The sequence below is a fragment of the Capra hircus genome, chromosome 14 (genome assembly GCF_001704415.2).
Source record: "Capra hircus breed San Clemente chromosome 14, ASM170441v1, whole genome shotgun sequence".
Taxonomy (NCBI): Eukaryota; Metazoa; Chordata; class Mammalia; order Artiodactyla; family Bovidae; genus Capra; species Capra hircus.
Genome location: NC_030821.1, coordinates 66660050 through 66669373, shown reverse-complemented (window position 1 = coordinate 66669373; position 9324 = coordinate 66660050). Strand labels below are relative to the sequence as shown.

The 9324-nt window shown below is 46.1% G+C and overlaps 1 long non-coding RNA gene across 1 annotated transcript; it reads right to left on the bottom strand.

The window, feature by feature from the left end:
* Window positions 790-7468, bottom strand: LOC108637498. The gene is made up of 2 exons (XR_001919103.1): window positions 7202-7468; window positions 790-1154 (listed from the first exon to the last, which is right to left on the bottom strand). It is a non-coding gene; the product is annotated as an uncharacterized LOC108637498 (long non-coding RNA).

Here is a 9324-nt window from a genome sequence, read left to right as displayed (position 1 = left end):
TCTCTGCTTTTGAATATGCTATCTAGGTTGCTCATAACTTTTCTTCCAAGGAGTAAGCGTCTTTTAATTTCATGGCAGCAGTCACCACCTGCAGTGATTTTGGAGCCCCCAAAATAAAGTCTGACATTGTTTCCACTGTTTCCCCATCTATTTCCCATGAAGTGAATGGGACCGGATGCCATGATCTTCGTTTTGGAATGTTGAGCTTTAAGCCAACTTTTTCACTCTCCTCTTTCACTTTCATTGAGCTTTGACAGAAAACAGCAAAATTCTGTGAAGCAATTATCCTTCAATAAAAAATAAATTAATTTAAAAAAAGAATCAATTTTCCATAAACTTTCTTTTTACTGCTTTAAAATGTATTTAAGGATTACACACTTGAGCATATACCTTCAACAAATAAGCTTTGTTGTCAGAGGCATCAAAAGGGGGAAATCTAGGGACTTCCCTGGAGTACCTGGATCATTCTATACAGTGTCAATGCTATGCTTCTCCTTATAAAACAATTCTTTAATAAAAGCAGTATTCATAATAGTAAAATCCCTGAAACTGCTGATAAGACAAAAAGAAAACAGAAATCAGTCAGAATCTCTTTACCCACAGGTAACCTCTGTTAACACTTTTGTGCCTGTCCTTCTAGGTTTTGTTCTATGCATTTAAATAACTAGGAAAATGGGACTGTATTACCCCAAGAGATTTATAATCTTTTTAAAAACTTAACAATACAGCATCAGTGACTTCTGACATTATCATCGACCTGATCTTTAATAACCGCATGATATTTCATCATATGATCATCTTTCAGTTTATTTAATGAAGTCCCTATTTGTGGGTTTGCAGCTTAGGGTTACTTTTTGAACAATGTTTCAAAGAACCTCCCAGTAGACTTGGTGAACCACAAGGTATGCCAAAACCTAAGACTTTTGTTTCCCACATTGATGTTGGTGCTGTATCTCATTGCGCAGAGGTTCAGCTTATGCAGAGTGAGACTGTGCCTTCAGGGCAGACTCTCTCGGGGACGGGGACCTTATCAGGAATACATCACAGACTGAGGACCTGGCACTTCCCCGGTGGTCCAGTGATTAAGACGTTGCCTTCCAGTGCAGGGGGTACCGGCTCAATCCCTAGTCCGGGAGCTAAGACTCCAATTCCTCCTGGCCAAAAAGAACAAAATATAAAACAGAAACAATATTGGAACAAATTCAATAAAGACTTTAAAAATGATCTGCTTCAAAAAAATCTAAATAAAAGTAGGGCAAGTACCTACAATTTTAATGTGCATCTAAACACTAGAGAGAATTGAATTGTGGTATGTATTGCTCTCAGCACTTGGGTTCAAAAAACAAATAGGAGAAATTCACAATCAAGGAGATGTGATTTAGCTTGTGTGTGTGTGTGTGTGTCAGGGGACAGTAAGGTCGATGGGGTAGCGAGGCTGAGGCAGAAGTAACTTGGGGCATGTCAGGCTGCCTCGAAAAGGAGAACGGACGCGGCGCGGGCAGCATCGGGAGTTCGGCTCCTTGGGTCAGAACACTGGGGAGTAGCACAGGCAGTTCCAGGTGCCCTGGTTCTGGAAAGATCCAGCAAGGTAGTGTGAACAGAGGGCCAAGGATGGTGAGGGTCCTCTTGATGGTGCTCCATGGCTGATGGCTAAAGGCACTGAGAGTGCCTGGGGGAGACTTGGGGCCTGTGGTCTGAGAATCACCAAACACCCAAAAGGTTGTCAGTGAAACCTGTTCTGTGGTTCCCCAAACCCAGGACTTGTGCAAATGAATGGGAGCCTCAGGCTGACAGATTTCAAGTCAGTCCAAGGAAGAACTGTCTAACAGTCAGAGCTGCTAATAAATCAAGCAGAAATTTGGAGGGAGTACAAGAAACTTTGGGCAGTGGTTACCTTCAGGGTATGGATGCCATCATCAACTCGATGGACATGAGTTTGAGCAAGCTCTGGGAGTTGGTGATGGACAGGGAAGCCTGGTGTGCTTCAGTCACAGAGTTAGACACAACTGAGCAACTGAACTGAAATGAACTGAACTGAGCTACCTCCAGGGAGGAGGGACCAGTAGGATGCACCAGTAAATGACCCTTGTTTGCATTTGAAAATGCTTTTAAACCAAGGGCATGGATTACATTTATGATGAAGAAACTAATTTAATAATGTGACATAACAGAAAGGAAAATCACACAGATTTGCCAGCTAAGGCATCTTGGGGCAAGCGTCAAAACCCAACTCTGGCTTCTAAGCGGAACAAGGGGAAAAGGGATTTAACGGAAGGATGCAGTTGCTCACAGAAATGAAGGGAAGGTTGAAGAAGGTCAGGAGCCCTGGGGCTGCCTGGAGCCCTCACAGATGGCTTCTCTTTGCTGCGACTCGGCTTCGTCAGCTTTCTAGCCCTATGTCTCTTGGTACCAGACACAGATTCCAACGAGAAGCAGTCAGACTGGCCTAGTTGGGGATCATATACCCATCCTCTTGCTGACTGACAGCCTCTAGTAAAATCACTTGAAATGGTGTTGGGCAGATACCCAAAGGAAACTTGGGACGCTGTTACCAAAGGAGGAAGGGATGTTGAGCAGGCAAAACCAAGCCATTCATTACACGCGTTTATAATGAACGGAGGGCTTCCCTGGTGGCTGAGTGGTCAAGAATCTGCCTACCAATCCAGGAGACACGGATTCGATCTCTGGCCTGGAAAGATCCCACATGCTGTGGGACAACTGAGTCCATGAGCCGCAATTACTGAGCCTCTGCTCTAGAGGCTGGGAGCTGCAATTACTGAAGCCTGAACTCACTGAAGCCTACGCTCTGAAACAAGAGAAGCTGCTGCAGCAAGAAGCCCTCACACCACAACTAGAGAGTAGCCCCTGCTTGCTGCAACTAGAGAAAGCCCGAGCAGCAACAAAGACCCAGCGCAGCCAAATAAATAAAGTTATTTTTAAAAAACGTATAATGAATAGCAGGGCTTCCCAGATGGCACTAGTGGTAAAGAACCCGCCTGCCAGTGCAGAAGACATAGGAGATGTGGGTTCGATCCCTGGGTCGGGAAGATCCCCTGGAGGAGGGCATGGCAACCCCCTCCAGTATTCTTGCCCGGAGAATCCCATGGACAGAGGAGCCTGTGGGCTACAGTCCAGAGAGTCGCACAGAGTTGGACATGACTGAAGCGACTTAGAATGCACAATGAATGGACGAAGCTATCTCAGGAAGCAGTGATGTCTTCATCCCTGGAGGTATTCTGGACAGAGAGAATGAGCACCTGCGAACAAAACTGTAAAAGGATTCAGCCTCTGGTGGGGTTTGATGATCCCACATCAACATCCCTCCCAGCCCTGAAGATTTTTGTTTATTTCTTATGATTTTTGGCGGCACCACATGGCATATGGGATCATAGTTCCCCAACAAGGGATCAAGCCTGTGCCGCCTGCAGTGGAAGCACGGAGTCTTAACCACTGGCCCACCAGGGAAGTCCCCCAGCCCTGAGATTTTACAGCTCTGTGATTTGGGGAAAATCCTATCTTTTGGACAGGACAGATCCAGGACCACTGGGCCCACGTTTCTACAGCCAACGTACATTTCAGAATCCCACAGTCCCAAGCCAACCAGGGTGAAACGATGTTCCCACTGGGTTCTGGTTTCTCATCTCTCCTTCATCTTCTTGCTTTCAGTCCATTTTCCTTGCCCTTCTGTTGCTTCTCATTTCATGGCTTTGAGGTTTCAAAGAGGTTTTCAGAGAGGCCTGTCAGAATAGCTCTGATTTAGCCTTTGCAAACTGTGTGACCTTGAGAAAGTTACTCAGCTTCTCTGGCCTTACATATGATCCTCTGTGAAATGAAAGTAAGAATAGTACCAACCTCATGGGGGTGTGGAAGGAATTAAGCAGTACATCCAAAATGACTGTCAGAGGGTCTGCCATGGAGAAAACTTTCCAAAACCACCATCCCCTCCTCCTCTCCTCCTCTTAGCATCAATGTCCTCATCAACAAATATTATTATTATTAAAGGAAGAAGCTCCAGGAGAATCTGCCAGAAGTGATTTGGCATCTCTTTATACTCCGTGAGGAAAGAGGCCCTGTCCTGTTGATTTTCTAAATTCTTGTCCCTAGCAGATTTCCTGGTATATATGGGTGCTTGAAAGTGAAAGTGTTAGTCGCACAGTAGAGTCCAGCTCTTTGTGGCCCCATGGACTGTAGCCCACCACGCTCCTCTGTTCATGGGATTCTCCAGGGAAGAATACTGGATTGGGTTGCCATTCCCTCCTCCAGGGGATCTTTCCAACCCAGGGATAGAACCTGGGTCCTCCTACACTGTGGGCTGATTCTTTTCTGTCTGAGACACCAGGGAAGCCCATGGATGCTTAATAAAGGTCTGGAAATAAGCTAGCAAATGCAAGAATAAATGAATCAATGAATAGAGGCTGAAGAGTAAGAGAATTTCAGATGAGGGGGGCAAGGGGGGGGTTCTGTCAAGGTACCAAAAGACAACGGAGGCCAGGAGAAGAGAAAACCCTCACCCAGTCTTAAGGGAAAAAGAATAGATGAGCATGTTAGTCTCAGAGTGACTCACACAGAATAAGCCCCCAAAGAGGTGTCTCAGGTCCCCCTCCCACCATGAGCTGGTGGTAGAAACGTAATTAGGCAGCAGGAGGCCCCAGGGGACCAGCTTGTACTGATTTGGGTTTCGGGGTTGAAGGAACGTGATGGAAGTTTTCAGAGTGAAGCACTTGGGTGATCTATTTTGGAGAAATTATCTGGAGAGAAGAAAATGAGGACTGCCTGGTAACCTTTGTGTGATGGCCTTAGGCAGGAAGGGGTGATTCCAGGACACTCATAGCCTTATTTCTCTGGCCCGGTGCACCGAGGGGCCCCATGGGAATCAATGTTGGAAATATGACAACGTGACAATGTGTGAGATGGACAAATAGAGGCAATGAAGTGCTCGTAGAAAAGAGATGCGATCTTAGACGGGAGGGGATATTTTTAAGTAAATTTTTTGTTAAGAGATAACAGACATAGAGAAAAGTGATACATCAGAAATACAACTCCATGCATTTTCTATTTAAAGGGTGAATTTGTTTCTTTATATATTTATTGGTTGCGCTGTGTCTTCATTGTGTTGCAGGCCTTCTCTAGGCGCGTGGGATCTTAATTTCTCAACAGGGGATAGAACCCGAATCCCCTGCACTGAAAAGAGAATACTTAACCACTGGACCACCAGGGCAGTCTCTCCATGAATTTTCAAAAGTGAACATGTTAACAACACCGAGCTAGGGAAATGAGTTTTGAACGTAGATGTCCATAAGAAACCCCTGTGACGGGGAATTCCCTGGTGGTCTAGAGGTTAGGACTCTGCACTTTCATAGCTGAGGGCCTGGGTGGGGAACTGAGATTCCACAAGCCAAGTGCCACAGACAAAAAATTAAAAAATAAAAATTAAGGGGAAAAAACCCAACCCTGGTGTACTTTGTGGGAATGCAGATTTCTGGGCCCCACTGTCAGGGATCCTGGTTCTGTAGGCCTAGTGTGTAGCCTAGGAATTCGCATTTCTGCAAATTGCCCACCCCCCAGATTTAGATGATGGTGGCCCATCGACCGCACTACGAGATCCATTAGCCTTTTGAGTGAGAACGTGCTTTCAAGTTAAGTAGACCTAGAATTCCACCCTTTCTTTGACTGAATAACGTGGCCTCACAAGGAAAGTGGGGGCAATGGTACTTACTCATAGGTTTGCTTTGAGGATTTAAAGGAAAAGTATGTATATCCACAAGAGCTATTTAGCATGGTGTTGGGCATACAAAAAGCACCAATAAATGTAGCCAAGCAAACACACACCTACAAGGGATAGGGTCTTCCCAGCACCCTAGGATGGTGCACAATCAAACAAGACAGAGGGCAGTGTCACACTAGGGTCAGCAACACAGGCTTAGTGTCAGACACCCTGGGGTGTGAGTTCGAGTCCTGGCTTCACCACTTCCTAGCTGTGTGACCTTGGGCAGGTTACTTAATTCCTCTGACTCTCTGTTTCCTCATCTGTAAAATGGGCATCATAATGCCTACTTCACAGGGCAATTGTGGGCATGAGATAAGATGACCCACTAAAGCCTTGAACCCATGGCCTGGCCCCTGAGAAGAGTTTGATAAAAGTTGGCAACTGCTGCTATGTATAGCTGAAGCAGAGAAGGTTCCATTCCTGTGCCATGGAAAGGTTCTCTCCAGGGACAGCCTGGAGAGGAAACTGGTCACTCCTCTGCGATAGCATGGAGCAGTGTAATGTAAAGGCTAGGGAGGGTATGCTTATTACTACCATGATTATGGGCCGGGGGGCTGCCCAGGAACCTTCCTCGGGTGTTTATACATTTCAAGGGGGAGGAGACAGGAATGGAGGGCCGGGGGAGGCTTTGCTCCTGATATGGACATTTTTCTTAGCTTCTGCCAAACACAGAGGATGGAATCTGAATTCTTGAAGGGCTGAGGGCATGAGTTGCTTTCTGGCTACACTTCCCATTACTCACATCTGGGGTGGGGCACTATAAATCCAGCCTTTGCAGTGGTTTTCAGGGGTCACCCCCAGGTGCTTTATTTCTGGTGAACTGAATTATACTGGCCAGTCCCCCAAGAGATGGAATTTGGGCAGCACACCAGCTTACTGTTTACTCTCTCCTGCGTGACACTGCCTGAGGCCATGCTTAGAATCAGAGGTTCCAGTCCTACTACTGATCAAGCAGGTAGCCTTGAGCAAATCAGTCACCTTTCTTCAGTGTGTATAAGTCCAGCTCCGTGCTGGATGCTACGGAGTTCAAAGCAAAATATAAGACAAGTTCCTCTCCTGGAGAGCAGTTGTGCAGGTTGGAAACTGCCCAAACCATTTAGCCAAGACAGAGTAGGGGCTCAAGTCCAGCCTGCACTCTGTCACATGGGTCAGACCTGTGCCATTGCAAAAAGGTGCAATACAGGCTAGTGGTACCTTCCTTGAGAAGGTCGTGTCTGGCTACTGACACAGAAATATAAATAAAAATTGCATTTCCTTCTAACATGAAAGCAAATCATTCCATTTTCTCATATGGAGGGTAGGTGAGAAAACCAAATAGGAGAATAGAGACGAAAACACTTTGTGATGACATATAAAACAGAATACAGCTCTAATGATACCACAGTATAATCATCTTTTGCAAACTAGCTGTGTGACCTTGGGGAAATCACTCACCCTCTCTGGGCTTCATTTTTCTCATGTAAAATGAATCAGTATCCCAGGTAATTCTGATGCTTGTAATCAGCAGCACCGTTGATAAAACACTGGTCCCTTCCAGGTGCAAACTCCTCTGAACGTATACCCCAGCAAGCTGTAGCAGACAGAGGTTCTGCTGAGGGGGGATGATTAGAAGGCCAGGAAATAATGTCATGATCCCAAACCTGAATGCAGTGACCTTACGGGCACTTGGCAGCAGTGGTTTTGTGGTTCTGTCCCTGAGCTGAACCGGCTGGCTCTGGACACTCACCAATTACACCCAAAGCTCATAGGTCATTCTGCCTGGGCTGACACCGCCCCTTATCCTAACTGAAAGCTAGGACCAACAGGCCCTAACAGGTTCCCCCTTGATCTTCTTGTAAACACAAGTCAATAAATGTCAAAACAAGCCTCTGGCCAACCTAGAAAGTCTTAGTCATCAATAGGCTATAAACATCTTCGGTCAGAATTCACTGTTTGTACATTGACCTATTTAGTCCCTGACTTCCTCCTCTGACTCACTCGTCAAACATCTACTAAGCTCGGCCTCTGTGTCAGGTACTGCGCTGGGGCCTGGAATATGGAAAAGAATAACGGGAGAGAATAGAACCCCCCCCCCCCCCCCGCCCCATCCCCAAACACGCCCACTAGTGCATAAACCACTGTCTGGAAATCAAGCAATATTTCAGGCTGGGAATCTTTTTTTGGGCTAGCAGGTTCCAAATGTGCCAACTGCCATCTTCAACTGTGGTCTGCATCCTAGGAAAAATAAGCCCACTTAGGTAATGAGAAGCATCCAAAAGAGAGAAGAAACTCATTAACTTAGAAAAAAATGCAGCAGGGTTTCCCTGCAGGGACTAGCATAGCGTTTCGCGGACATACATTGGAACATTCTGCAGCTGCACATATACATTTCCCTCTCTTGTTCCAATTGAAGTTTCGGTCTTACTGTCTGCAGGTTTGTCTGAAAGCCCAGCGGGGTTGACAGCGGTTGAAACAGGAACCACAGAGGCTGGATTGCTCACTCCGTGACGATCAGATCTCAACCATAATGTCGCTCTAGGCCAGGCAGGGTTTCTTTGCCCTGGATTCCTAATTATTTGTAAAACAAACCTTTAGCTTCTCTAATGCCTCTTCCACTGATGGGAGGGTTAGGAGGAAGGCAGGCATGCTCTTTCCTTTTCGGTGATGGAATGGGCATGGCTAGGAGAAGGCAATGGCACCCCACTCCAGTACTCTTGCCTGGAAAATCCCATGGGCGGAGGAGCCTGGTAGGCTGCAGTCCATGGGGTCGCTAAGAGTCTGACATGACTGAGTGACTTCACTTTTTCACTTTCATGCATTGGAGAAGGAAATGGCAACCCACTCCAGTGTTCTTGCATGGAGAATCCCAGGGACAGGGGAGCCTGGTAGGCTACCGTCTATGGGGTCGCACAGAGTTGGACACGACTGAAGCGACTTAGCAGCAGCAGCAGCAGCAGCAGCAGAAGTGAATTGGGGAGAACGGTTAGTTAACACCTACTGTATGCTCTTTACAATAGCCTTGTAACTAGGGATGCTTGTGCTAGTTTCCCAAATGAAGAAACTGCTGCCATGTTAGATTTGTCTGCTTTGCCCGAATTCACACACCCAGTTATTTAAAAAAAGAAAAAGCCATCAGATACTGGTAAATTAACAGCTACCAGTATTGAGCTCTTCTCATGAGTTAGGCCTGCATTAAGCACTTTTACAGATATTATTTTATTTATGTTTCCAAATAACTCTATAAGGTGGCAATACTATTAACCCCATTTTACAGATGAGAAAACTGGGGTTTAGTCAGGTTGAAAACTTGTCCAAGGTCATACAACTAGAAGTGTGGAAGGGAGATTCAAACTTGAGTCACAGAACTGCAATTCAGAGATCCTAGACTCTTGGCAAGCTGAGCTTGAAACTCTTTGTCCTTGCTGTGTGGAGGAGCAAATTTAATCGGATTGAGGAAAATAGAAACAACAAAACATAACACCTGTTAAATGAAAGCAATTAGTGGACTAGCTTGGAGAAGGCAATGGCACCCCACTCCAGTACTCTTGCCTGGAAAATCCCATGGGCAGAGGAACCTG